Source organism: Branchiostoma belcheri, unplaced genomic scaffold (genome assembly GCF_001625305.1).
Source record: "Branchiostoma belcheri isolate BF01 breed outbred unplaced genomic scaffold, Haploidv18h27 scaffold349, whole genome shotgun sequence".
In the NCBI taxonomy this organism is placed as follows: domain Eukaryota; kingdom Metazoa; phylum Chordata; class Leptocardii; order Amphioxiformes; family Branchiostomatidae; genus Branchiostoma; species Branchiostoma belcheri.
In genome coordinates, this window is record NW_017803964.1 from 31,993 (window position 1) to 57,295 (window position 25,303).

General features: G+C 40.3%; 1 pseudogene; it reads left to right on the top strand.

The window, feature by feature from the left end:
• The first annotated feature begins 2,165 nt into the window (after window positions 1–2,165).
• LOC109475741 overlaps window positions 2,166–25,303 on the top strand; it is a 50,180-nt pseudogene continuing 27,042 nt past the window's right edge.

Below are 25,303 nucleotides of genomic sequence, written 5' to 3' on the forward strand. Positions count from 1 at the left end.
AAGCCTTTGGAAATGGCGCGCTGAAAAACTAAAATTTCGGGGGGGGGGGGTCAACCGTGATTCTTTGTCTTCTGTGTTTTATCCCGAGACACTGAATCGTCTCCCCGATACCCAGAATACCCTTGCCTTATGGCGCAAACATAGCACGGAATTAAAACCGGATGTTGTCGACGGGGTTGGATAAAGGTAGGGTGCACTGTTGTTACCTTCGCCAAGAAGTTTATGTTTTCGTTGGCGTTCATGTGTGTGTGTGTGTGTGTGTGTGTGTGTGTGTGTGTGTGTGTGTTTATGTGCGCGCGCGCGCGCGTATGTGTGTATGTGCGTGTGTGTGTGTATAAACACGATAACTCAAGAAGGCCTTGATTGTCTTGATATTTAGTAGGTGCGTAGGTCTTGATGAGACCTCAAAGTGATTAGATTTTGGGCCACCTGCGGGCTTGTCATGTTACTGCAGCAGAACTTCCGGTTTTGATATCTCATGATCCCGACATGCAAGGGTCAAGAAATTTAGATGGAAGGTAGCTCTTGTGCTGAAAATGAAATGACATGACTTTGAGCCCCTTAGCTGCTTGGTCTGGAACTACAGAAATGTTTGTTGAAAAATTTTAAAGGAAGATAACTCAAGAGCCGAGTGACGGATCGTCGTGATTTTTGGCATGTACGTAGCTTAAGTTATGCTTGACATAGAAATATTACAATTATGCAAATATGAATGTAAATTGCATAATTTATTAGGAAATTCTATAAATCGGCTGCATTCCATGATGCGATGGTATGTGATCGTGGAATTCTAGTTGATCTAACATTTCAAATAAATATTAGTTCTTATCCTTTAAAATATAATTACAATACATAAAGATAATCAATACGGAACCATGGGAATATTAGTAATGGATATGTCGTTCTCATATATACAACAAGTACATGATAAAATAATGAAAAAGGACAAATATGCCAGGGGAGACTAAAACCTTATTAGTTTTCTCGGCCCTTCCCGAAACGAAATAGTAAATATTATATTAATATACATATGTGTGATCTACATAATTACATTAACAAGAAGTCAAATTATGATAAAAAAACGAGAATACATGAACTAGTAAAATTAAACATACGAAGTGACAATCCGTCTTCAAATTAGTAGCGTTATTACGAAGAAACTGATATATAATTAACATAATTAAAACAAATGATTGTTACAAATACGCCAAGAAAATAATATAACAAACAACGGATACAAGGAAAACAAGCAAATTATGTTGAATGGATGCCGAGGCTTTGTAGTTTATCTTGCAACTGATAACTTGATATGGTCGACTTAAATTAAGTTCCTAAAATATTCAGGTTAAGTTTTAGGTCATGGTATACTAGGGTTTGGGGGCCGAAATGGATATTTAACAGCAACTACAGGTTCTTTAGTACAGGGGTGCCAGGATAATCCTGAGACGGGAACCTCGGTCGAGTGTAAGTGAGCTACATCAGGAAAGGAGAAGTCATCATATTAGTACTATGGTCTATAAGTGCTTACATGGACTTGCACCTGATTTGCAACCATCAAACCCATCAGTACAACACAAGACAAGCGAATCTACTACGCGAACCCAAATACACAAACAGAGCTGGACAGCGAACATTTAAGTATAGGGCAGAAGCATCTTATAACTTGTTAAATGATGAAACTAAACAAGTAAACACATTGAATGCTTTTAAGAGAGCACTAAACACATGCCCCCTGACCTCATGGACTGACTTATGTTTGACCGGAATGACACCGACTATGAATATGCCTTATGATGTTAACCATTTGTTTTGGTCGACATGTCTTGTTTCTTATGATTGATTACTTGTACTCTTTGTTCATATTATTTATCTTCTCTTTGTTTAATTGATTACCTGTACTGTTTGTTCATATTATTTATCATCTCTTTGTTTAATTATTTGATTATTGTTGTGTTAATTTTGTCCCACACTGTACTTAATGTGATTTATGCCCTTTGTAACTGTTCTGTTGAGCTACCTTTGAAATCAGTTGTCCTGAGATAAATAAGTTTTAAGATCAATAAATAAATAAATGAATTCATACATCTAAAGACTTATATACCTACATGTAGTGATGTGTGTTGTGTTTCCTTTTAGCGACAAGACACTATGTAACACTGGCCGCAATGCCGAATAAGCAGGTAAGTGTTGATTTTATTTATCAGCAACTCCGTACTAGCAACATATGGTAGAGTTGTAACAAGTATATGTAAGCAACAATATTATAAAGCTAACTGGGACAACGTCATTGTTAGTTAACAAAAGAGTTACTTTAGAATTTAGAATTTTGCAGCTCATTTTGCAGCTATGCCATGATGAGAAATAACTGTGCAAAGTTTATTGTTTATTGCCGCATGCGGAGTTTTAACCATAAACCCGCTTATACAATGATCTCAGTCATTTCTATGTCTTTACAGCAAACTGAATCAGGTCATTGGAAACCTGGTTGTATCAAGAGGAGAGAATGCAATACTTTCATTCCAGAAAGGTAAGAATAAAAGATTGGGAAAACGGACGACAAGGGGTCATAGTATTTTTGCACTTATTATGCAAATTAAGCCCTCATTTACAAGATCTGGCTCAAAATCCAACCCAGTGGTACAAACGCTATCCTACACAACACCAGGAGCCTCAACTACAACTTGAACTATAGCAGGCATGTACCTAGAAGCCCACACTCTGGCGCCGTACAGTAGATCAGCTCTCAAAGCTGATGACAATGTGGAACATGCTGTACAGGCAAAGCTAGACCATCGGCTTTAGGCCAAGGAGTTATTGTTGAAAGGCACGTCACCGCGTAGACACCGCGGTACGTCCGCCCGTCGGAAGTCTGTTCTGTGTATTCCCCGTCCTACTTTGCGCGAAGTTACACAGTACAACATAAAATAATACACATGCAGGAACTGACATTACCGTTTGAACAAAATATTTGAACAAAATATCAAAGCCAGTCACGACAACAAGGTCAACAAGTACGCAGTTCAAGCGGCAGACCTGGAAGCTGGAGGCATCACAACAACTCTTACCTGCTTCGACATTGGCTCAGTGGGACTCATCACACCCAACAACAAAAGCAGACTCAGGACAATTTTCAAGATTGTAAAGGCAAAACCACCCAAGAACTTTTTTCAAAGACATTAGCCTCATAGGTATCCTAACAATCTATGTTATATGTATACGTCATGAACCGAATTGGGAAACAGAAACCGTGCTGTATTAACTGATAACTAGTACTGCCTTCTCTCTCAAACGAAATGTGGAAACATGGAAATAAATGGAATCGTAAATGACGACATTTTCTAAACTTATCAAATTCTTTTGATGGTTTTAAAGGGAAAACAATTATGCAATATTATTACAATATATTTACATTCGATTGTGTACATCTTTGTGTAAGCTACCTACATGCCAAAAATTATGAAATAGGATGTTCCTTTGTTTATCCTTTGATTTTTTTAAACGATTTCGCCGAAAAAAAACACTGGCATTACATGGTCAGCAAAATCAGTCAAACAGTGAATGGAGTATTTTGCCGCAATTAGATATAAACTAGAAAGGCCGACATTTGCTCGGGAGCAAATGAAGCAAATGACTTCACCACGTCCACCGTACCAAAATGGACCTATCCCCCTCCTGCACTAAATGGATTGTTCGTAAATCAACCCCTGTCCAAAATGTGAAGTGTTATAATATAGTCTATACCCCATGCAGCGATGGAATCTTCCAACGCCTTCTGCTGGCGAAACACGTGTAACCAGTGTTAGTCGGGAATTGGGGTTTTCAAGCTACAATCGCTATTTTTACTTAAAATAAGGTAAATAAAAGTATCATAAAGGGATAAATCTGAAAAGTGAACTGAATTTCATGTCATTTGGTTTTCATATTGGTGCACAGGAGCCAAAAAGTTAAATTTTTGCCCGAAAATAGCCTAAAAGCCCACAGTTTTAAAGTGGTTTATGGCAAAAGTGTGAATGTTATTCTCTTGGCATGTATCCAAGGTATCCCTAAACTGCATTTCAAGTCATTCGGATTAAAATACCAGGGCTCCAGATCCCAAAATGTATTTTTTTGTGTAAAAATAGCAAAAAAACAACAACAAACAACAATAGAAAGGCCGACATTTGCTCGGTCGGAAGTGCAGCAGATGGCTTCACCACATCTCCTGCACCAAAAATGGAACGCCCCCCCCCGCCCAAACAGACTGAATCCCCCTGTCGTGAAGTGTTCCAATAGTCTATACCCCCACGCAGCAATGGAATCTTTCAACGCCCTCTGTTGTTTAAACATGTAGAACCCTGGTTCCACAACCGGAGCTTCTATTGCGTGCGATATACGTTTGATCGTCCCCCCCCAAAAAAAAACGACCTATCTATAGTCTAAGCATTTGGTGCCAAGATACCCTTATGCTGAATGGTTTTCATATTAGCTCACAGGAGCCAAAGAATGTACATTTTTGATCGAAAATAGAAAAAAAATTCCCATCATACATAATTATTTGTTAAGTGACATATGCCAAAAGCGTTAATAACACTTTGTGGGCTTGTTTTTTTTTAATCCCCATACCAAATTTAAGGTCATTCAGATTTAATATTAGGGCACGGGAGCCAAAAATGTCATTTTTTTGGGGACAGAAATGGCCAAAAGGCCCTATTTTATACAAATACCAAGTGGTGCATGACAAAAGCATGAATGGCATTCTTTGGACGTGCGTCCCACGTATCCTCATACCAAATTTCGGGTCATTCGGATTTAATTCCAGGGCTACAGATTCCAAAGTATCTATTTTAGGCCTGAAAATTGCCCCCCCCCCAAAAAAAAAAAATGATGCATGCTTACTGTCACAACAATTATACGGTCATCAGATACAATAAATGACTAATGATTGATGCTACGGAAAAAAAGTATCATATACACCAATCCCATAAATGGGTCAACTTTTTCTTCCTGTGCCCTTACAGCAATGATAAAGAGAAATGCAAGTGTGGAAAGCCGAAATCTGAACATGGTAAAAATGTCAGCGAGGCGTCATCTGACACAGAATGGAACTCACGGGATCACACGGTGGAAGATGAAACTAACGCTTTTGGTAATATAGAATTTGATGGCTTTGGACAAAGTGCTGGAAAGGTGAGAATACCTAAGGACCTTATTTAGTAAAAGTAATGTTGTATTGTTTGTAACTTTTCATGAATTGTCCTCTGTGTATATTTATCTTGAAATTCATGATTTTCTCTTTGACCTCTCCACTGAAAAATCATCACAAAGGGACGTGTATTCTGCCTCATTTGCACACCCTCTTGCTTCACCGCAAACTCCCTTCCTTACCATGAATTCCATGAACGTAATTGAATTCACATAAGTCTGTGAAATTAGAGTTTTTAGTCATTTACTTGGCATATTTTAAGGACTAATGCCTTTCTTGATGCATGCATGTATTGCATGCATTTTTTTAATTTTCTGATTTCTAACTAGAGGGACACGGGGCTTAAATCTAAATTAACTTTGTTATGTATTGTTTGCATTGAAACCTTAGTTAGCTTGTTGATTTTTTTCCAGTTTGTGAGAGTGAGCAATACGACAGAGCCAGCGGATGTGCTGAAACTCATGAAGGAACAGTGGCAGATGAAACCTCCCAACCTCCTGATTTCTGTTACTGGTGGGGCCAAAAACCTTAACCTGAATTCCAGACTACAGGAGGCTTTCAGAAAGGGTCTAATCAAGGCAGCTCAGAGCACAGGTACGAATAACCTCCGAACAGATGTAAGGATCCGGCCCATTACCTCCGTGAGACATAGAGGTGTTGTTTTTAGCATGTGTGTGTGTGTATGTGCCTGTGGTCAGCATAACATGCGAAGGCTTGAATGTATTGTAGGGATATTTAGTATGTTGGAAGCTGATGAAAAATCATAAGTCAAGGTCAATTATCATATAGCCAGAAGGCGTAGACCATTTGTTTTAATTAAAAACGCACTGTAGTTTGTTTGGACATGATTCATTTTAAAATACAACACAAGTAAAAAGATATAAATAACATTTAAACCGAAAAAGACTTAACTAATTTTTGACACCCCCAAAATGTGGTACTGTTCCAATGCCATTTGGTTACCGCAGATGATGCCATCTTGTTTCTCGTGACATAGAATGTGAGAGGTTTTTTTGGGCAATGGAAGAGTTTTGTTGCACAAACGAGAAACACCCAAGAATGAGCTGGATCCTTACATTATATAGAGATTAAGGTAAGATCATCAAACTCTGACTTACCTAAAAATTGTTTTTTTTTGGCTGTGTATAGGTGCATGGATTATAACAGGAGGGACAAACGTAGGTGTGATGAAGCATATAGGGGAGGCAGTCAGGAAAAACGCAGTGACCGGTAGGTCCAGTAACAAGGTGGTGGCCATCGGGGTGGCAACATGGGGCATCGTGCACAACAAACATCAACTCATCAACTCTAAGGTGAGCTGTTCATACACGAACGAGGCCTACCAGTTTGTTTCCTTGGTTTTCGAACATTTTATTGAAGTAAAAATTTGTTGGGTCCTTGGTGGTGTCAAGGGGTCATTCTGGGGGGTCCCTGGCGCTGTTGTGTCCGTGCCTGTCCCGAGTGGACACAGAACGGGACACAGCCTGTCACTGTCCAGAAGTTAGTAGAACACAGTTTTCGCCCTATGGGGATTTCTATGGTTAAGGACTGCAAGGTGCCCCACTTCAACGCGGAAAAATTATAGTAGGGTGCACTTCAGAAGTACTAAAAACGAATATGTTTGAGATGAAGATATAACCTACAAAATATCTAAAAACAAAAAATCCTGTCGGCGTATTGTTTTGTGACACCCTCTTTGAAATCGCCCTCTACCGTCGTCAATTAGACTGCAGCCGGATCACCCGGAAGGCCAGTTGCGTAATCTGGTGTATTTATACACAAACGGGAAAAACTACACCATCCAAATCATACGGTCTGATAGCCGACATGGTTCGGTACATCACACCGCAATTGACACCTAGCTGCCTCTAGCACAAAACCTGCTACCCAGTCTTCAAGAAGTATGTACGCACTCTTTTCTATACCCGCGTCATAGACCCCAGGGGTCGCCCATTGATACTGTGTCCTGCTACCTTGAAGCCCAGAACTGTGACCAGAAGTGATGTCAAGTCCCTGGACGCGAAATCGCTTCCAGAGAAGCGATTTCAGCACAGGGGAGCCATTCCTCCTCCTCAATCCGCTCCGATTCAAAATGGCCGCCGTCTGGATGACTACATTATCTTAGTAGGGGACAGGCCTCAGCAAAGAAAACTTTAAGCACGTTTTCGATGTGTCTTTACATTGAAATGTTTTCTGTTGGTTTACAGGTCATTGTTGCCATTAATTTGGAGGACATTGAATATACCCTGGTACTTCTCTCACCTCTAATCTCTAAAACAATTTTTTTTGAAATCCAAAAATACTACGTTTGCACATTCACGTCACGATTTATCTCAAGCTATTAAAGGACCGGTTTAGTAACTGTGTTTCTTCTCCTCCTTACCCGAGCGTTTTTATCCGTAAGTAGCAGTCAAGGCGGGGCATTGAATTCTATCTTTGTGGCTCCGTTCTTCCGATTACATGTGTTTGGCATTAATATTGCGATCTCTGTTCTTCGAATGCTTATGTGACGGTGGAAACTTGACCGGCGCCTATGTTTACGATCTTATCGCAGTAGATTGTACCTACGATATATTCTGAGTCAGTCTCTTTACTGTTTACCATTTCTGAAAATCAGAACACTCCTTATGTAAGGCCACTCACGTTGGCTCAAGTTTCTTTTTCATATTGCCAGCGTTCCGAAAATTCTACCCTATAAGTATATATATTAACCATTTCTTCATCACACATTCGGGTTGGAAATATTGTGGATCGTGATGTGCATAGAGTAACTGGGAGTTCGGGTGAATTTGCTTGGACTACAATGAGTATCAATCATCAAGTTCTATTTGTACAAAATGAACATAAGCAAAGTAAAACATTTATCAAGTTTTGAAAATTAGAAGGCCAGGTTTGAGATAAGATTTTAGTCACATTGTGTAGTTGATTTGTAAATTTACATATTTGTGCAACAGTTGTCCTTCATGTCACACTGTATGTCTCTCTATCTTTGTATTTAGGCCATGTTGATTTGATTATATGGATGACATCCGCGCGCGCATGAATTTTCGGCCGTTTCCAAAAAAAAAAAAGTTTTCAACCATACTGTAAATCGTACAAAACAGTTGCAAAATGAGCAAAAATATACCATAAGTTACAAAAAAAAATAATAAAAACTATACCAATGTCGTAGAATGCCAAAATCAAACGAAAAAAGACTAAATTGTAAAGAAATGAACTTGAAGACTAGATTATTCGCCAAACCATATTCTGTGCCATTTGCTCAACCCTCATGACCACGTAGATTTCATAATGAAAAAAACTTTTTTTTTTTTGCAAAACTTTTTTTTTTATTCGCACGCGCGCATCAGTTTTGGGGCTCCCGGAGGATGTCATCCATATAATCAAATCAACATGGCCTTATGTAAATAAAGTGAAGAAAAGAATTTGCTTGGACTAGACATAAGCTTAAGGTAAGATGCCTTACTGGTGTAACAGGCGGGTTTTTACGGACTAGAGACTTGGTAAAGTACCTTACAGGTGTGACAGGTAAGTTTACTTAGACTAGAGACAAGGTAAAGTACCTTACAAGTGTGACAGGTAAGTTTGCTTGGACTATCTAGAACCGTGCCTCATGGTGGATAAGCACAGTGTTATATCAAGAACTGCCTAACTCATAAAGGCTAACATTATTTGGAGAAGGTATTAGATCGTGGAACGTGGAATTTTTTTTTTTTGTTGCAGAGTGGTAAAAGACACTGTCACGTGACACTACATGTAAGTCTAAAGCGAGGGTGTGCTGTCAATCATAGTGATTGGCGGGACCAGACACGATTTAGGACAAGGCCATCGCGTGTCCCGAACCGTGCTCAGTCCCCAGGAACACGCACCGAGCGTCCCAAACCGTGCTCGGGCATGGCTTGGGACAAGGCCATCGCGTGTCCAGAACTGTGCGCCAGCTGAGGCACGGTTCTGGACAAAACACTTTTGTTTATATACAAGTTGATTTGCTCTAGTCCGTCGTGGATACGGGTCGGTACTATCCAGATCCGTGCGTGGGGCAGCTAATTGGTGGATAAGCTCAGTGTTGTTTCCGATTCTAGGGCTGTGCTTGGGTCAATCAAAGACATCCTTGGGTCAATTTACGGCGTGTTGTGTTAACGTTGTATCAAGAACCGTCTCAGATGGTTCAAGCCTTAGAAACTGATAGAACCTTTTTATTTTCATTTTGGTGCAGAATGATACAAGACACTCTGTTTTTGGCGACGCCTTTGGGGCGGAGGCATTTGTGCAAGTACTACGATTGCTTTGAAAGAATTGCATTCAAATGAATGCATTCAAACGAATGCATTCCCTAGCCTAGGGAATTGGTTTTGAGGTAACCTTCGGCCATGTGGTTTTTGGATCGAGCAGGTAACTTACACCGGGTGCCCACGTGCCACCTATCCACTTGCCTGTCGTGATTAATTACTGGTCATCTGTCTTCTCCCCACACCATGGACAGTTATCCAGAGAGCACCGCTGTCTCTGACATTCCCTCCCCAAGAACATTTAGGCTGGTGGGGATGAGTTTATTCAAACAGAATCACGCAGAGAAAAGGCATTATCCGTCCTTTGGGAACCCACAAAAGGTAAAAAAAAAAGTCCTAGGAGTAACAACTTAAGATCAGATGTACAATCCAGTCTCTGGTGGAGGATAGAGTGAAGTGGAGGATGGTTTTAAGTTTGGGTCTAGTGGGAACTCGACCAAAGTCCAACTTACCAAAGTAAAGTAAGTAAGTATGTCATCATAAAATTTATATTGCTGGAGAAGAACGGCTGATTCCTCCTATACGTGTATTTGGTGTATTGCCCCACACATCCTCCACCCATCCTGTAAATTTCACTACATGCATGTGTTTATAAGATAGGGAAGTCTGTTTTTCTTATAATTGTAATGTAGATTGCTGGCTCCACCACATAAAATAATATATATCTTTCAGTCGTCGCCTTGGCAATGATTTTTATTGCCTCAGCCTTGTTGACACTACATGTAAGTCTAAATCATCTTAGACCATGGGCTTTATAGGCCAAGGAATTATTGTTAGGGGAGTCACTGCGCCGCGCAGACACCGCGCGCAGTACAAGCGGAAACTCTGTTCCGGGAGTTTGTACCTCACGTCAAAATTTGCGTGATCCAGTATTTCCCGTCATCCTTTGCGCTAACTTACGCCCTAGTTTTGAAATTTAGCTGGGTAAGAAATCTACGTCCCTGATCTGCGTTACCAGATAGGGTATTTTATTCTGCGCGGTGGTTCTCTCGGCTGTTTTGACGCCTTGTCGGCTTTTTTGGGACTCATTTAACGGCTTTCTGAGTTCCAACGTGCTGAAGAAAGCTACTCTGCACTGCAGGTACGTTTTAATCAGGAAAACAGGAGGTCTGTCACTAATTTTGTCTGATTTTCGTGGCCGGTTACGAAGCCGACCCAGAAGTAAGATAGTCTCGTTATGCAACATTAAACCATATCATAGCACAACAGGTGCTCTACTCACAGCTAAAAATAACTTTCTTTAAATACTTTTTCAAGTATCAGGTGATGAGGTAGTAAGATATACATGATGACATGATATCATATACATGATATCTTAAACACTTTAACCTTAACTAGTTTTTACATTACTTTAACTTGCACAAGTTTGACGACAAAGGGAACATCTCTATAGTACATATAAAAATAACAGCTTTGTTATTTACAGGTTCTTTTGTCATGTATACATAATCTTGGGAACACTTTAACCTTAACTAGTTTCAACACGTTCTACTTCAACTTGCAAAAGTTTGATGACAAGGAGAACATCTGCCTCGTGCGTCACGAGACGCGGGAGCCCTTAAGTCTAAGTCTAAGAACATCTCACCAACTGGCAGTCCTCCACCAACATGCGCATCTTCTGTTACAACAGACCAGCTGCTTCAGTTTCCCAGGAGTCAGACATGTACAGGGACTAACTGGTGTGTGACTGGGTCCCATAATTCAATCCAACTCTGGAAGCCAGATACAAAGTTCATCAATGGTCTCAAACCCTGTAGAGTATTGACCATCTCTTACTCTTAAGTAAGCTCCGCAGTAAAGCAGGCCCGCTGGAGGCGTGACAAAATAAAGCGAACATCAGGTGACGACCCTCAGATTCCTGCAAAAAGAACAAGATCGGACTTTATGAGTGAAGAAGATAAGAAGCACAAGTACAATACGGAACAGGCGAGACGAACGAGGACTGAGAATAAAACAGACTATAATCACATATTGTAACAACCCTTGGGCTGCTTTGCTACTATAACTAGAAAGGCCGACATTTGCTTTGGAGCAAATGTAGCATGACTTCACCACGTTTCACGACACGGCAGGGAAAGAAGGAGAAATACAAGGGAAAACAAAGCTTTATATTGATACATATATAGTATGAAATGACAAATAACTAAGAATGCAACAGTTGGATAGCTATTCCCTACATTATTGGTTAGGATTTATTTGCATAATACTAACTGTTGATTTTCAAGATTAAAAATAAGCGTTTATGTCCCGCATTCCAATGCTTGAGAATGTAGTTCGATACTCTCAATATGTATGACTATGTGCAGCTGTTAATACAGTTAACCCAATTAGCTATAGATCTGAACAGCTAATCAGGAAGACAAATAGAGGAAAGCAGCCTATTTGGTTTTAAAAATAGCAAGGTATAGAAATGTAGGTTATATAACATGTTGCTACCGATTTACAACCCAAAAGACTTTTTTCCTGGCTAATACTTGTAAAACAAACATAGTAACTATTCCTATTATAAGTATGTGGAAGCCTACACAGGTGTTCATTGAACAGTAAAGTAATTAAGGGAACAGCCAATCAGCGACCAGATCTCCAAACAGGGTGCACCTGCTGCCCATATTTGGGCAGTGGCCCTATGCCCAAATATGGTCACACTGCAATCTTGGCAACACACACTGCTATATTACATTAACTACAACACAGCCAAAAAGTGCAAATAAAACCATTCTAAAAGCCTATATCAAGAATTATATCAGGCCCGCTGGAGTTTCAATGTATGTAAACAACCTTTTTCGTAGTGCACACGGTCTTGTATTAAAAGACACAAATTGTAGTACTCTACTTTTGAGAGTTTTACCTCATGATATCAGTCTATACAAAATAAAAGCAATCTCACTTAAGACGAAGAATAACGTCAATCGCTCAAAAACGTTTTGAACACTTTTAACCAAATGATAAAACAAGAAAAATCTGTCTGCCTGTATTTGTAAACTTCTGTTATAATTATTGATTTCACTGTTTTTATTGAATAATAAAGTGATAAACATATTGAATTTGCTGAACAGTATACTGTAACAAGGTTACAGTTAAGATCCCATATCTTCCGTTAAAATCTACACATTTCCCTGGTTTGTTATATTTTCCCTTGTATCAATATTATGTTGTTACTGTTACCTCACCACCTAGCCAGTGCATAGGAAGATGCAAAGCAGGCCCTTTTCTGTATTTTATTAATCTGCAATAAGAACACATGGTAGCTCTGACACAAACAGGTCTTCTCTTAAGCTTATAGCACATAGGTGGCAAACATGTGGACAAAACAAAGATGCACCATCATATTAAAGTACCTTCCACCTTGCAGAAATGTTATCTACACAGGCTGATTACATTACCCAATATATTTTCTTATCACTAAAATCTCAAACAGTATTTCAGTTATGAGGAAGAAATATATAAAAAGAATTCTCAAAGCCTATTCTCAATTATCGAGTCAAGAGAAATATGTAAAACAAATTCTCAATGCCAGACATAGTGCTACAATAACTGTTTATCATGATTGTAAAAATCTACAAACAGAAAATATTAATGACTATCATTGAAAGGTTCAACCAACTCTAATTTTAGTTGCGTTTGTCAGTCAGTCTGAATGTAGCATAGGTAGAGGGTGCCGTTTTTTAATTACAAGAACATGATTCCAAGGTCTGCCAGACCCGGAACCTATTTTTTTCTATTAGGTCAACATATATCTAACTACAAAACCAACTTGCCGCCATGTAGGGTTCATTCCCTGCCAGTTACCACCTTGGGGACCCTCCCGAGAACCAGTCAGCCCTCGACCCTAACCACTCCCACTTCATTTTGGTAGACGACGGAACAAGCGGAAAGTTTGGCAAGGAAATAGAACTGAGGGCCAAATTGGAGAGCGCAATTTCTCGTGACAAGGAAGGAGCTTCTACAAAAGGTAATGTATCTTTGCCTTTGCCTGATGGTCTAGGGAATCTCCTGTCGCTGCGACAGATGAGTACACATTACAAATAACTATCGGTTCATGTTTAGTGGAATTAAGTTTGGGTTTCAGCTTATGGTTCACAACAGATCTTAGACATGTACGTTTAACAGACACAAGTATATTAATAAACGTCTATTCCAAGATCAGGGTATAACGCGGTGTTGCACAAGTTTTAGAAAATCACTTTCAGTACAGAAACTTGTGTGTATCACTACAAGTGATACCATGCATGGCGCTTTTTATATTTCAGTCCATACCATGGTATGGATGAAATATATTGTGTTCCCTCGTGTTTCTCCTTCTCCTTCTCCTCCTGGCACTCGTTCAGAGGGATTCAACTCCGCCATCATTCAGCCAAATGACCTGAAATTTGGCATGGAGGTAGAGTGGGCAAATACCCCCAGACGTTTTTTTTTTTTTTTCATTTTTCTGAAACATGCCTTTGAAAACATTTTATGAAGGTTTTTTGGGGCATTTTTCGACAAAAAATGGATGTTTGGATCCTGAGCCCTGGTATTACAACCAAATGATATGACATTCGGTATAAGGGTACCTTGAACGTGTGTCTACAGAATAGCAGTCATGTATTTGGCATACACCACTTCCAAATGACTCATTTGGGGGACTTTAATGGCTATTTTCAGCAAAAAAAAGGGCCAAAAGTGCTGTACCCGTTCCATGTTCTATCCAAAGAATGACCGGTTCCATTTATGGAACACGTGTTCCATTGCGGGTTACCTGGACTCGCATCTGAGTCCGAATTGGTCTCGCATCTGCTTCATTCGGACGCCTCTCGAGCAGAGTTTTTCTGAATAAGGACTTAGCTACCCAGACAAAGGTCGCGGTTTACAAGGCAGTATGCTTGTCCATCCTGCTTTACGCCAGCGAGACCTGGACTCTCTACAGACGACACATACGGTCTCTTGAGCGCTTCCACATCCGGTGCCTACAAAGAATTCTCGGACTCAAATGGTGGCACAAGGTCCCCCACGTCGAAATACGTCGGAGGGCCAACGTCGACCCCATGGAGACCATCCTACTACAGAGACAGCTGAGATGGACTGGTCACCTAATCCGCCTACCCCCTAACCGTCTGCCAAGACAAGTCCTCTACGGTGAGCTAACACATGGCAGGAGGGCGGTCGGAGGACAGTATAAGCGATATAAGGACAGTCTGAAAAACAACCTGAAAAAATGCGACATTCCCACCCAAGAGTTGGAACATTGCGCAGCAGACAGGAGTGGGTGGAGGAGCGCCTGCACGGCCGGCTCACAGCTCTATACGAGGAGACTCAACGAGCTGTCGGAGGCCAGGAGGGCAAAACGCCACCTCAGAAGGGAAAGAGGAGAGAGGACATCGTCGGCACCCGACGGTCTGCCATAAGCAAGTAAGCAAGCAAACCTGAGGTCACATTGCACCTAAGTGGTGCGTAATGACCCACACATTCAATTTTATGTGCCTAAGACCTTCAAAATGTATCAAATCTCATCATTGTTAGTTTTTGCATACCTGTAATAAGATTAGTAAAGCTTTCGAGATTCAAAGTACTTGTTGTTGCATCTTTGTTCTCATATAGCTACTATTTAATTCATTTATTTGAGAACCTTTGCCAGTTTTGCACTGGGGGAAGTTTGGAATAGTCCACTTTTGCGTGGGAGGGAGATGGACTGAAATATGCTGTATTTGCTCCCAAGCAAATGTCGGCCTTTCTAGTTTTGTTTGTAGTTTTCCTTTCCATGTTCCGTCCATGAACTTTATTTACACAATGTACTTATTGTATTTACATATATCACATTGCTAAAGGAACCAGATTGGCATCGTCACTAGAGGACTTTAAGTGATGCATGACAAGTCCTGCATATCCAGGATTTTTTTCCAATTAGGCCACGCCGATTTAATTCTATGGATGACATCCTCTGAAGACCCCCAAACTAGTGCGCGCGGGCGAATAAAAAAAATCCGGCCAAAAATAAAAATGCTACTATTAACCACAGGAATACAAAGCTGATATTGTGAATATGCGTATTTAGCCATGTATACGGCAAGCCGGCACATGCTGGCTTTTTGCGGCATTTATGAATCGGTACTGTGCTTATGTACTGAGTTCTTGAGTCGTGGAGCTTCGAATAGCCTGGGTGCTCGGCTCGGTTTTGTCGCTGACTACTATGGACTACCCAGGCCTAAGAGCTAGGCCAGAGCCTCGGTGGACGTGATCTCTTTTTTTTTTGAGGACGACAGGCGAAAATCAATGCGCGCGCGGATATCATCCATAAAATCAAGTCGGTGTGGCCTTCCAGGGAATAATTCAACGTTATGGGAACACTCTGGGCCTCGGCAAGACTTTCAGAACACAATTCAGGCCGGGTCCTTGACAATCATAAGCCATTTGCAGTGCCGCCGACCGCCGGTACCGCCCGCGTGCGGGGCGGGCGTATCTCTATGTAGTGCCGACTACCACCGGGGCCGCTCGCGGGAAGGCAGACGCGCTAATGCCAAAAAAAACAGTTACTCAAGCAACTGGATATGATTTTGAAAACGTCAGACGTTTCAGCTAGTATCCACTAGCTTTCGTCAGTGACTGAGAGACCAGAGGGGAAAGCAGGTTTATATACACAACCTGTTGATTGATATGCGAATAAAGTGAAGACAAATTTTTGGAAGTCGAAAAAGGAACAAAAGTCAGACAAGTCAAGACAAGATGATGCAAATTAGTCTGAAAGCTCCTGTTATACAGGACAGGAGCTTAAGTGTTGTCTGTCCTCGGGGCTGGGAGTGCCAAATCCCAAGTGCCGGAAAGATCGACCCGTAGCCCCCCTTCCCTGTTGAGGGTGGGGTTGTACATTCTTTCATATATTGCCTCTTTAACACCCCGTTCCCACCAGCGTGTTTCGCGGTCTAAGACATCCGTGGACTCGAGTTTGAAAGAGTGACCCTGGTTGTGTTGTAGGTGGTGGAAAATAGCTGAGGAGTAGCCGTTGGCACTAGGTCGGCAATGTTCTTTGTACCTTATTTTAAGCGGTCGACTTGTCTCTCCGATGTAGGTGTTGTTACAATTGGGCTCCTCACATTTGAGTCTGTAAATAACATTCGCCTTGGTACCCTTATGAGGTCGGTCCTTAGGGTGTACCAGTCTTTGTCTGAGGGTTGAGTGAGGTTTGAAGTTAGTGGCTATGTTGAAGTTTTGGAAGATCCGTCGGAGTTTCTCAGATACTCCTTGGACATACGGAATAGTGATGTTGGCCTTGTTTTTGTTGGTCAAAGGTTTGCACTTCTGGGTTTTCTTAGACTGATCTGGAGGTTTGAGCGCTTTGTTGAAAGTCCAGTTTTGGCACTCCCAGCCCCGAGGACAGACAACACTTAAGCTCCTGTCCTGTATAACAGGAGCTTTCAGACTAATTTGCATCATCTTGTCTTGACTTGTCTGACTTTTGTTCCTTTTTCGACTTCCAAAAATTTGTCTTCACTTTATTTGCATATCAATCAACAGGTTGTGTATATAAACCTGCTTTCCCCTCTGGTCTCTCAGTCACTGACGAAAGCTAGTGGATACTAGCTGAAACGTCTGACGTTTTCAAAATCATATCCAGTTGCTTGAGTAACTGTTTTTTTGGCATATCGTATTACCTGGATGTCTAACCTTCATCGAAGACGCGCTAATGTTTATAAGAAAACGTCATTCTTTGTGTCATTCTTTCGATTTTTTTGGTGGTCCAGTGTCTTTATACAGGCAATTAACTGTCCATTTATGCCATCTTTGCTAACATTTAATGTGTAGCTCTAGTTACGATCTAGTCGGCCCAAATTCTAAACGATACGCCGGAATATACGATAATGCGCTATACAATTATGCATTGTTTTTACAATGGTGTGAATGGTAAATGGTTTGGTGTTTTAGAATTCTATACAATTACCCGAAATATACAATTAAGAGAAATACAAATAAGTGGAATCACCTGTAGTTTTACGCCATTTCGAGGCTTGAGTATTTTCTCTGTGACTTGGTTTGGTGTGTAGTTTCCAGCTTTCAGCCCAAGCACTGTACTTTTGTACAAAGGTCGAAGGCAGCAAACAACCCTCTATTTTCGAAAAAAAAAATGGTACCACATTGCTTGGTCGATAGATCTTTTTTTTTCTTCTTTTTTTCTTTTTGTGAGTTTTCTACGTTTCGTCATACAAGTTCTCACAGCTGAAAGTCGTCTGTTAGTCGAATGTGTGTTCTCTGAACTTCGAGTCGTTTTTCTCTGACTTGTCTAGTTTCTTCTGTCCTTTTCTGCTGCATGTGTGTTCTTTTTGCTGCGAGTCATTTTTCTGTGACCTGTGACTTTTCTTCTTCTCTTCCACATGCATGTGTTCTCTTTGCTGCGAGTCGGATGGCAGTAGCCCCTGATGTCTCGTTTGATCTATATCCATGCATTGTTGCCCTTTTCCAAGCCCGGCGTGTCTCAGCTTCTGGTGTTGACTGCGCAATATTTCTCCTCATGCAAGTAGCGCTTTGTGTTCTTTGATCCACATTCTTGGACCGAGGCATAGTTGACACTGTATTCCTCTCCTACAGCAGCAGAAAGAACTAAGACAGTTCCCCAAAAAAGACTAATTTGAAAAAAAAATTGTTTAATTCTGAACATTTCCCCCAACTCACGGTGGTGAAATTTGGTCCCAAACATCCCAACCTTTTTTCGAACCGAATCATGTTCGATATGACGTCATTCGAACCGAACGTTCGTTTGATCTGGGGTTACCCGCGATCATTTACAGTAAACCCGCGGCTTCAAGCCCTTTTTTTGACATGGGTACAGTACAAAATCTACCTTTTGACAAATATAAACCGATTTAGGGACAGTACGTCTATTCCGTCCTTTTGCAGTAAATATGTGACATATAACGACGTCACTGCCGTCATCGTGGGTGACCTTGAAGATCGTAATTCTTGTTTACACGGATATGAATAACCCCATCCACTTACTCACGCGGCCTGACATGCGTGCAAACATGGTATTTCAATCGCATCAAAAACAAAGTCAATTTACCTCTAAAATGTTTTAAATTGTAGACATGACAAACATCTCGATCTGTTAGGACGGGTTTTTAAAAGATGGCGGCATTCTGGAATAATTGGTCTTGAAAGTTGAAAAACTGCATTTTTTTGCTATTTTGTCGGCTTTAGAAACACTTAAAACTTTGAAATAAAAAAAATGTCTTTACCCTTAATTTGATAGTCTGGGTGCCATCCTCCGTAGTATTCGCCTTCTCCCTAATGCATGTCACTAGCTACCACGGGGTCTGCACTTGCTGACAATGGCATTATACGGACACTACAGGACACTACAGCTCATTTGGCATATAACAACAAAACTCGTTTCATCCTTCATTGATTTGCTTCAAAAAAGCATCAGTGCTGAGGCGCATAGAGAGAAGGCGTTCCATGCCTCCAGTCGGGTAAATGTCGACCGCCCTGACCGCTAGCTGCCTGGTGCAGCTCATCCGCCCAATGGTGCAGTGTGGGCACCATCCCCTCACGTGGTTTAGCCCGCCAGCTGAGACGGTTTACCGGGGTGTAGCGCTTGGAGCCAACACGTAAGAGCTTTAGAGGATGAATGAGAACCGGTTTTGTCGGACCACCCTGTGTAAGAAAAGTGTGCAGCTGCGGGAAAACAAGGGTACTATCTCTAAATAGAGCTCCCTACATACCAGATATACCCTGTATAATATGTAAAATGGCCAGCTCTATTACAATCGGGGGGGGGGGGCATATTTTGCCAGAAAGTGTCCAAAAATGCATTTTTAATAACGTGCAATACATATTCACACTCGAGGAAATTAGAAAGAGCCTGTCATAACATACTGGTCAGTTGTTGATTTGGGTCAGAACTTGGGAATAGCTTATTCCAAAAATTGCGTAATTAAGTGCCACAGCATAAATTAAATTTTATGGAATTTTCGTCAAAATATTAGTTCTAGCATACTGTTTTGAAAAGCTGTCTACCAAAAAAACTTTAGGGTTATCTGGAGAATACTTGTATTTAGATAACATGTTTAAAACATGTCAACAGAATGCAATGAATATTCAGTAAGAATTAATGGAGGATGCCAATCGGACACCCTGATGTTGGAATAGCCGAAACTGAAAGTAAAGTGTTGACAAAATATTGTTTGTATTTATATAATATGCATCAGAAATAAGGGAAAATGTTTTACGTGATTCTACAATGATGTCACAAAAATTCTGTCCCCTGCCCGCAGTTGACCCCCCCCCCCAAGCTTTACTTGGCAGATCGGCATGAGTTGGCAGATCTAAAATGCCTAAAATGCGCAAATGTATACATGTTTGAATTGGTTGTTATGTTTGATGATAATGTTACGATGTATAAAATGCGCTATTTAGCGTCTGTGCAGCCATATATAATTTTTTACGTTCTTATTTTTTGCAGTTCTACATTCCATTCCGGTCGTCCTGCTTGCAGTGCAGGGGGGACCTGGAACTCTGAAAACTGTTCATGAAGGGATAAAGAACAACACCCCTGCTGTGATAGTAGAAGGGTCCGGCGGTGTTGCGGACATACTTGCATATGGGTACAAGCATTCTGAGGAAGAGGAGAAAGAGAATGAGTAAGTACCCATGACATGATATCATCATAAAATAAATGCATATACATACATGCATTTCTTTAATGAGGATACCATGTTATGGATACATACCTTTTTGCATTTTCAATGAGAAACATTTATAATTCGTCAGTCATAAGGTATTGTTACAAATCTGCAATGCATTACAAAGGAACAAGGAATCATTTTAGAGGTATAACCAGTTGATACTGAATTAGCAACCTTTCAGAGGAATGCTCCTGGTTTTCCTGTGGGGCAACTCAGATCCTTCATTGTTAAACCTCCTGAAGTAGACCTTCTCACAGTATGTGCATGTAGTGTTCAAACGTTTCATGCGCTAACAACAGCAATTCCAAATTTCAAGGAATACTAAGGTGATACTCAGGGTCTAATGTTGATAAACCACAATATTATAGAATATTTAAATTCCCATATTATGAATTTGCATTTAAGAACTGCAGGTCGTGTAGACGAGAACCTGAAAGCACATCTGAAGGAAAAAATTAAGAAAACACTACCAAAGAAGGATCCATCGAAACTCGATACTTGGACAGACTGGGTGGTGGCATGCATCGAGAAGAAGCACCTCTTGTCCATGTTTGAGCTTGACTGTTGGGAATCCAAAAAGAACATAGACGTGGCAATTCTTCGGGCACTGCTGAAGGGTAGGCTCCTGTGATAGTGATGCAATCCTGTAGTTGGTTTATAAAGTACCAGATTGCTCCAAATAGACAAATTTAGGATACTGGTATTACAAAGTAGATTCGGCCCTTTGGATGCTGAATACTGTGTCTATACCTAGTTTGTATTTATGGCTTCATCTCTATGTGGTGAAGTCATATTGTTTTTCCTCATATTTCTTCTTCTTCCTCTACTGCCATTTCGTTAAATGGATTCAATTTCTTCATTTTGGGGCCAAATGACATGGAATTTGGCATGAAGGTAGAGTAGCCAAATACCCCCAGGAATTTTTTTCTCCTTTTTTTGAAAATTGTTTTATTTGCATTTTTTACCATTTTTAGGCAAAAAATATACATTTTGGGATCTGGAGCCCTAGTAATGAAACCAAGTGACCTGAAATTTAGTATGAGGATACTTTGGACATATGTCTACAAAACCTCACTCGACATACACCACTTTAAAATTGTGAAAAATAGGGCTTTTTCACTATTTTCGGACAAAAAATGTACAATTTTGGCTCCTGTGATCTAATATTAAATCCAAAGACCTGAAATTCAGTATGGGGATACCTTGGACACATGGCCAAAGAATGCAATTCACGCTTTCGACATGTACTACTTTAAAATTGTGTTAAATTGACCCCATTTGGTTTCATTCAAATCTATATTCCTTTTTGCATTATTCTATTGATCTTTGCACATATATTGGTTAAACATAGTAATATGTATATTTTGGCATGATTAAGTGTAAAAAATTCTAGTTCATTATCATAATTTATGCCAAAAATAAGATGACGCCTGCAGGCAAAAACATGCGGTTGACCTTTGACCTCATATGATTGTCAACGGTCTGAAAACCTGATGACCTAATTCCTGAGGTTGAGGTTACATGGCAAAATGCATAATATTAAAGCAATAATGCTTCCTTGAAGACATATTGAGGACATACGAATGATTTTTGTGCAGGAAAGTCCAAGTATGGCTGGAGTCCTTTTGGACCCCAGACGGTCTTACATCAGACTTCCTGTTGTTTATTTTTACAAATTTGTGTCGATCTCAAAAAAAAAAAAATTAGCAGAACTTGAAGATGAGGTTTATTGACAAAGTCACGGGAGGAATTTCTTTTCGAATCAAAATTTTCAAATAGCACATAAAAATATACGCCTGGGGTCCAAATGGACCCCGTTCGGGTGTTCGAGGGTTAAACTTGTATAATTTGGGACTTTTTGACCGTTTTTAGGTCAAAATTTATGATATATTTTTGGGATGACTATCCATGAGTCATCAGTCTGGCATGCAGAGCAAGAACCAATAGGCATGCAGCTTTCCTCTAATCTTCTTGCTGATTGGCTGTTGGAATTTGATTGAGTTAACTCCATGAACAGCTGCATACCATATTAAAAGTAGGTACTGCATTGATTGGCAGAAGTGTTTTGGTAGGAATGTCAAAGGCCGTGTCTATACGGAATCACCCAACCCGCGATTCGGGTAACTCACATTCCTCACATCTGGTCCACGTGCCACACACACCTGTGAAACCGTGTCCGAACATAATGCGCTTGAGCTACATTTATTGCTGTTTGATGATAACACGCAAGGTGGTTATTAATGTCAGAGGTCAACGACCTGCTTGCTGATGCCCCCCTCCCAGCGTATCTCGGCCGAATGCCGACGTGGTCCCGCCAGAGGCGGTGAAGCTCGCCCAAGAACGGACACATTATTTGCTCTTTAAGTTGCTGCCACGTAAAAGTTGGTATTGCATATAAAAAAGAAATATCACTCCGTAATCCATGACCAGGCGAAGTCACATTGAAATCACATTGCGTTCAGACGCAAATCGCGATGCGGGGAAACCGATTCGAAACCACCTCTAGAAGTGGCTTGGGGTCGAGGCGCTTTCAATGTGATTTCGGAGCGTTCAGATGGAGCCACTTGAAACCGGCTTCGGGGTAAACCACATGTAAACCGCCTTGGGTGATTCCGTTTAGACACGGCCAAACTTTCCTGCTCGAGCATTGGAATGTGGGGCTTTTTTATCTTGAAAAATCAACAGTATTATGCAAAAATAAATACCAATCAATAATGTAGGGGATAGCTATCCAACTGTTGTATTCGTAGTTATATGTTACTTCATACTATAGTTATATCGATGTAAAACATTGTTTCCCTTGTATTCTCCTTCTTTTTCTGCCATGTCCTGAAATGTGGTGAAGCCATGCTGAATTTGCTCCAAACCAAATGTCGGCCTTTCTAGTTTTTAAAAAAAAATCTAACTTTTACATCAAGATAATTTTAAAGAAATTTTCTGCCATTTTAATGCCATTTTATGTTGGATGAAATGTTCACACATTTGGACCTGAAGATCAAAATTGAAGTAAAACATCAATGTATTTCTTACAAATTTCATTAGTGTACAAATCAATCTAAAACACTTTATTCTTCAGCAAAAAAGAATGACTACCAACATCAGATGAACCTAGCGCTGGCTTGGAACAGAAGTGACATCGCTGAAACAATCCTCACGGCTGACAAGAGGTTGAAGGTCATGTCGTTGCTTATTTATCTATCAAGGTTTTCTTTAAGGGCATGTCACAAATAGCCGGTCATGACCTGCCGACCTTCCCCGAACCCTGTTTGGAATAGTTCCGCAAGTTTTCCTAGTAATTTTCCTGGTAGACTAAGTCGCCCGGTATCGCAGATAAGTCTTGGAGACTTAAGACTTATCTGCGATAACGGGCGACTATGGATTTTGACAAACCAAACTCGAGGGAGTCATACTCAGGATTAGAATACAATGGATTACAGGATACTCCAAATCTATCGCCTACAATTTTGAGTTGTCGGGAGTAAAGTGGTGGAAGGGTTCTGAATGTGTGTTAGATGCTTAACATTGGAAAAAAATTACAACAATACATGCAAAGACTAAGTTACAAATATGAACAGATAAATCAATGAAAAATTTTTGGAACTTGTTTGGAAAAAAAATTTCTTTTTGGTGAGATTGTGTGAAGCAAGTTAGCAAAACGCATTTTCTATGAATAGCAATCAAGGCTTACCTTAAAATTATTCATAATTCATATTGCCATGCAGCAAAGTGAGCTGGAGAATTTGATGTTTTCTGCTATTCTGGAAGACAAGGTCAACTTCGTGAAGCTTTTCCTTGAAAATGGAGTTGGTCTTAGGGACTTTCTGACAGATGAAAGGCTAAGGAATCTACGCAAAAAGGTGATAATAACATTTTAACATGAATTTTTTGTATTCAGTATTACTCTGGGTTTTTTTCAGCTTTCACATTTATACTTATGACGTTGATATCGTTGACAGGTTGCAAAGTCAGCTGACCTTTCCGGCATTCTCGGAAAGCAAATATCAAAGTTGGGCTTTTTATCTATTTTCAATCCTTTTCTGTAACAGCATATTTAAATTAGAAGGAAATGTCACCATCGTAATTTTTATGTACAATGTTGTAGCCCTTGTACAATAATACATCTTGCCCAAACTTTTGGGTAGGGAAATGTTCATGTGTCAAAAATGGTTTATTTTATAAAATATACAATAATAATTTTTTAAAGATGCTCTCCTGTGATGGAAAAATACACAAGGAATGAATGATATGAATGAATGATATGAATGAATGAATGAATGAATGAATGAATGAATGAATGAATGAATGAATGAATGAATGAATGAATGAAATGAAAAGCCAAAGAGAATGAAGAACTCGCCTCATTAGCAAGCACAGACACCCAAAAATTTTGGAAACGAGTTAAGCAGAGAAAGGGGAAGAGAGACAAACCACAAGCAGTAAGAGTGGGAGAACATTTTATCACAGATCCAGGAGAGGTGAGAGAAACCTGGGCCAAGCACTTTGAAACACTTGGTAATGAACAAGAGGATGAAGGCAATCACTTTGATAAACAACACAAGAAGACAATTGAAGAGAAGGTGAAAAGAATGGAAAAAGAAAGCCAAGAAAACAGAGAAGGCATACTTGAAGAACCTTTTACTCTGGAAGAGATTGCCGCTGTATGCAGGTCACTTAAGAATGACAAGAGTGGTGGAAGTGACTGCCTAACCTATGAACATGTCAAATACAGTGGAACAGATCTATGGCAGAGACTGACAAATATGTTTGACACCATGAGAGAAATAGAACACATACCAACTGATTTTAAAAAGGGACTTAAAATTCCGTTATTAAAACAAAATAAGACTGACAAAGCTGACATGGATTCTCATCGTGGGATCACCCTACTACCTGTAATATCAAAGATTTGGGAGACAGTGCTGTTCAACAGACTGAAGCCCTGGCTACAGACCAGAGGACTTCCCCACGAACTACAGAGTGGAGGGCAGTCAGGCTGCAGTAACCTAACGGTCGCCTACTTAGTACAAGAGGTATTCAACCACTACCGAGAAAGAAGAAGCACAGTATATGGGTGCTTTCTGGACACCAAGAATGAAACACCTGTGGAGGAGTGGACAGTATGTGTTTACATTTAGGACTTAGAGAAAGAGAGCGGTCGAGTGTTAAACACTCAGGAATAG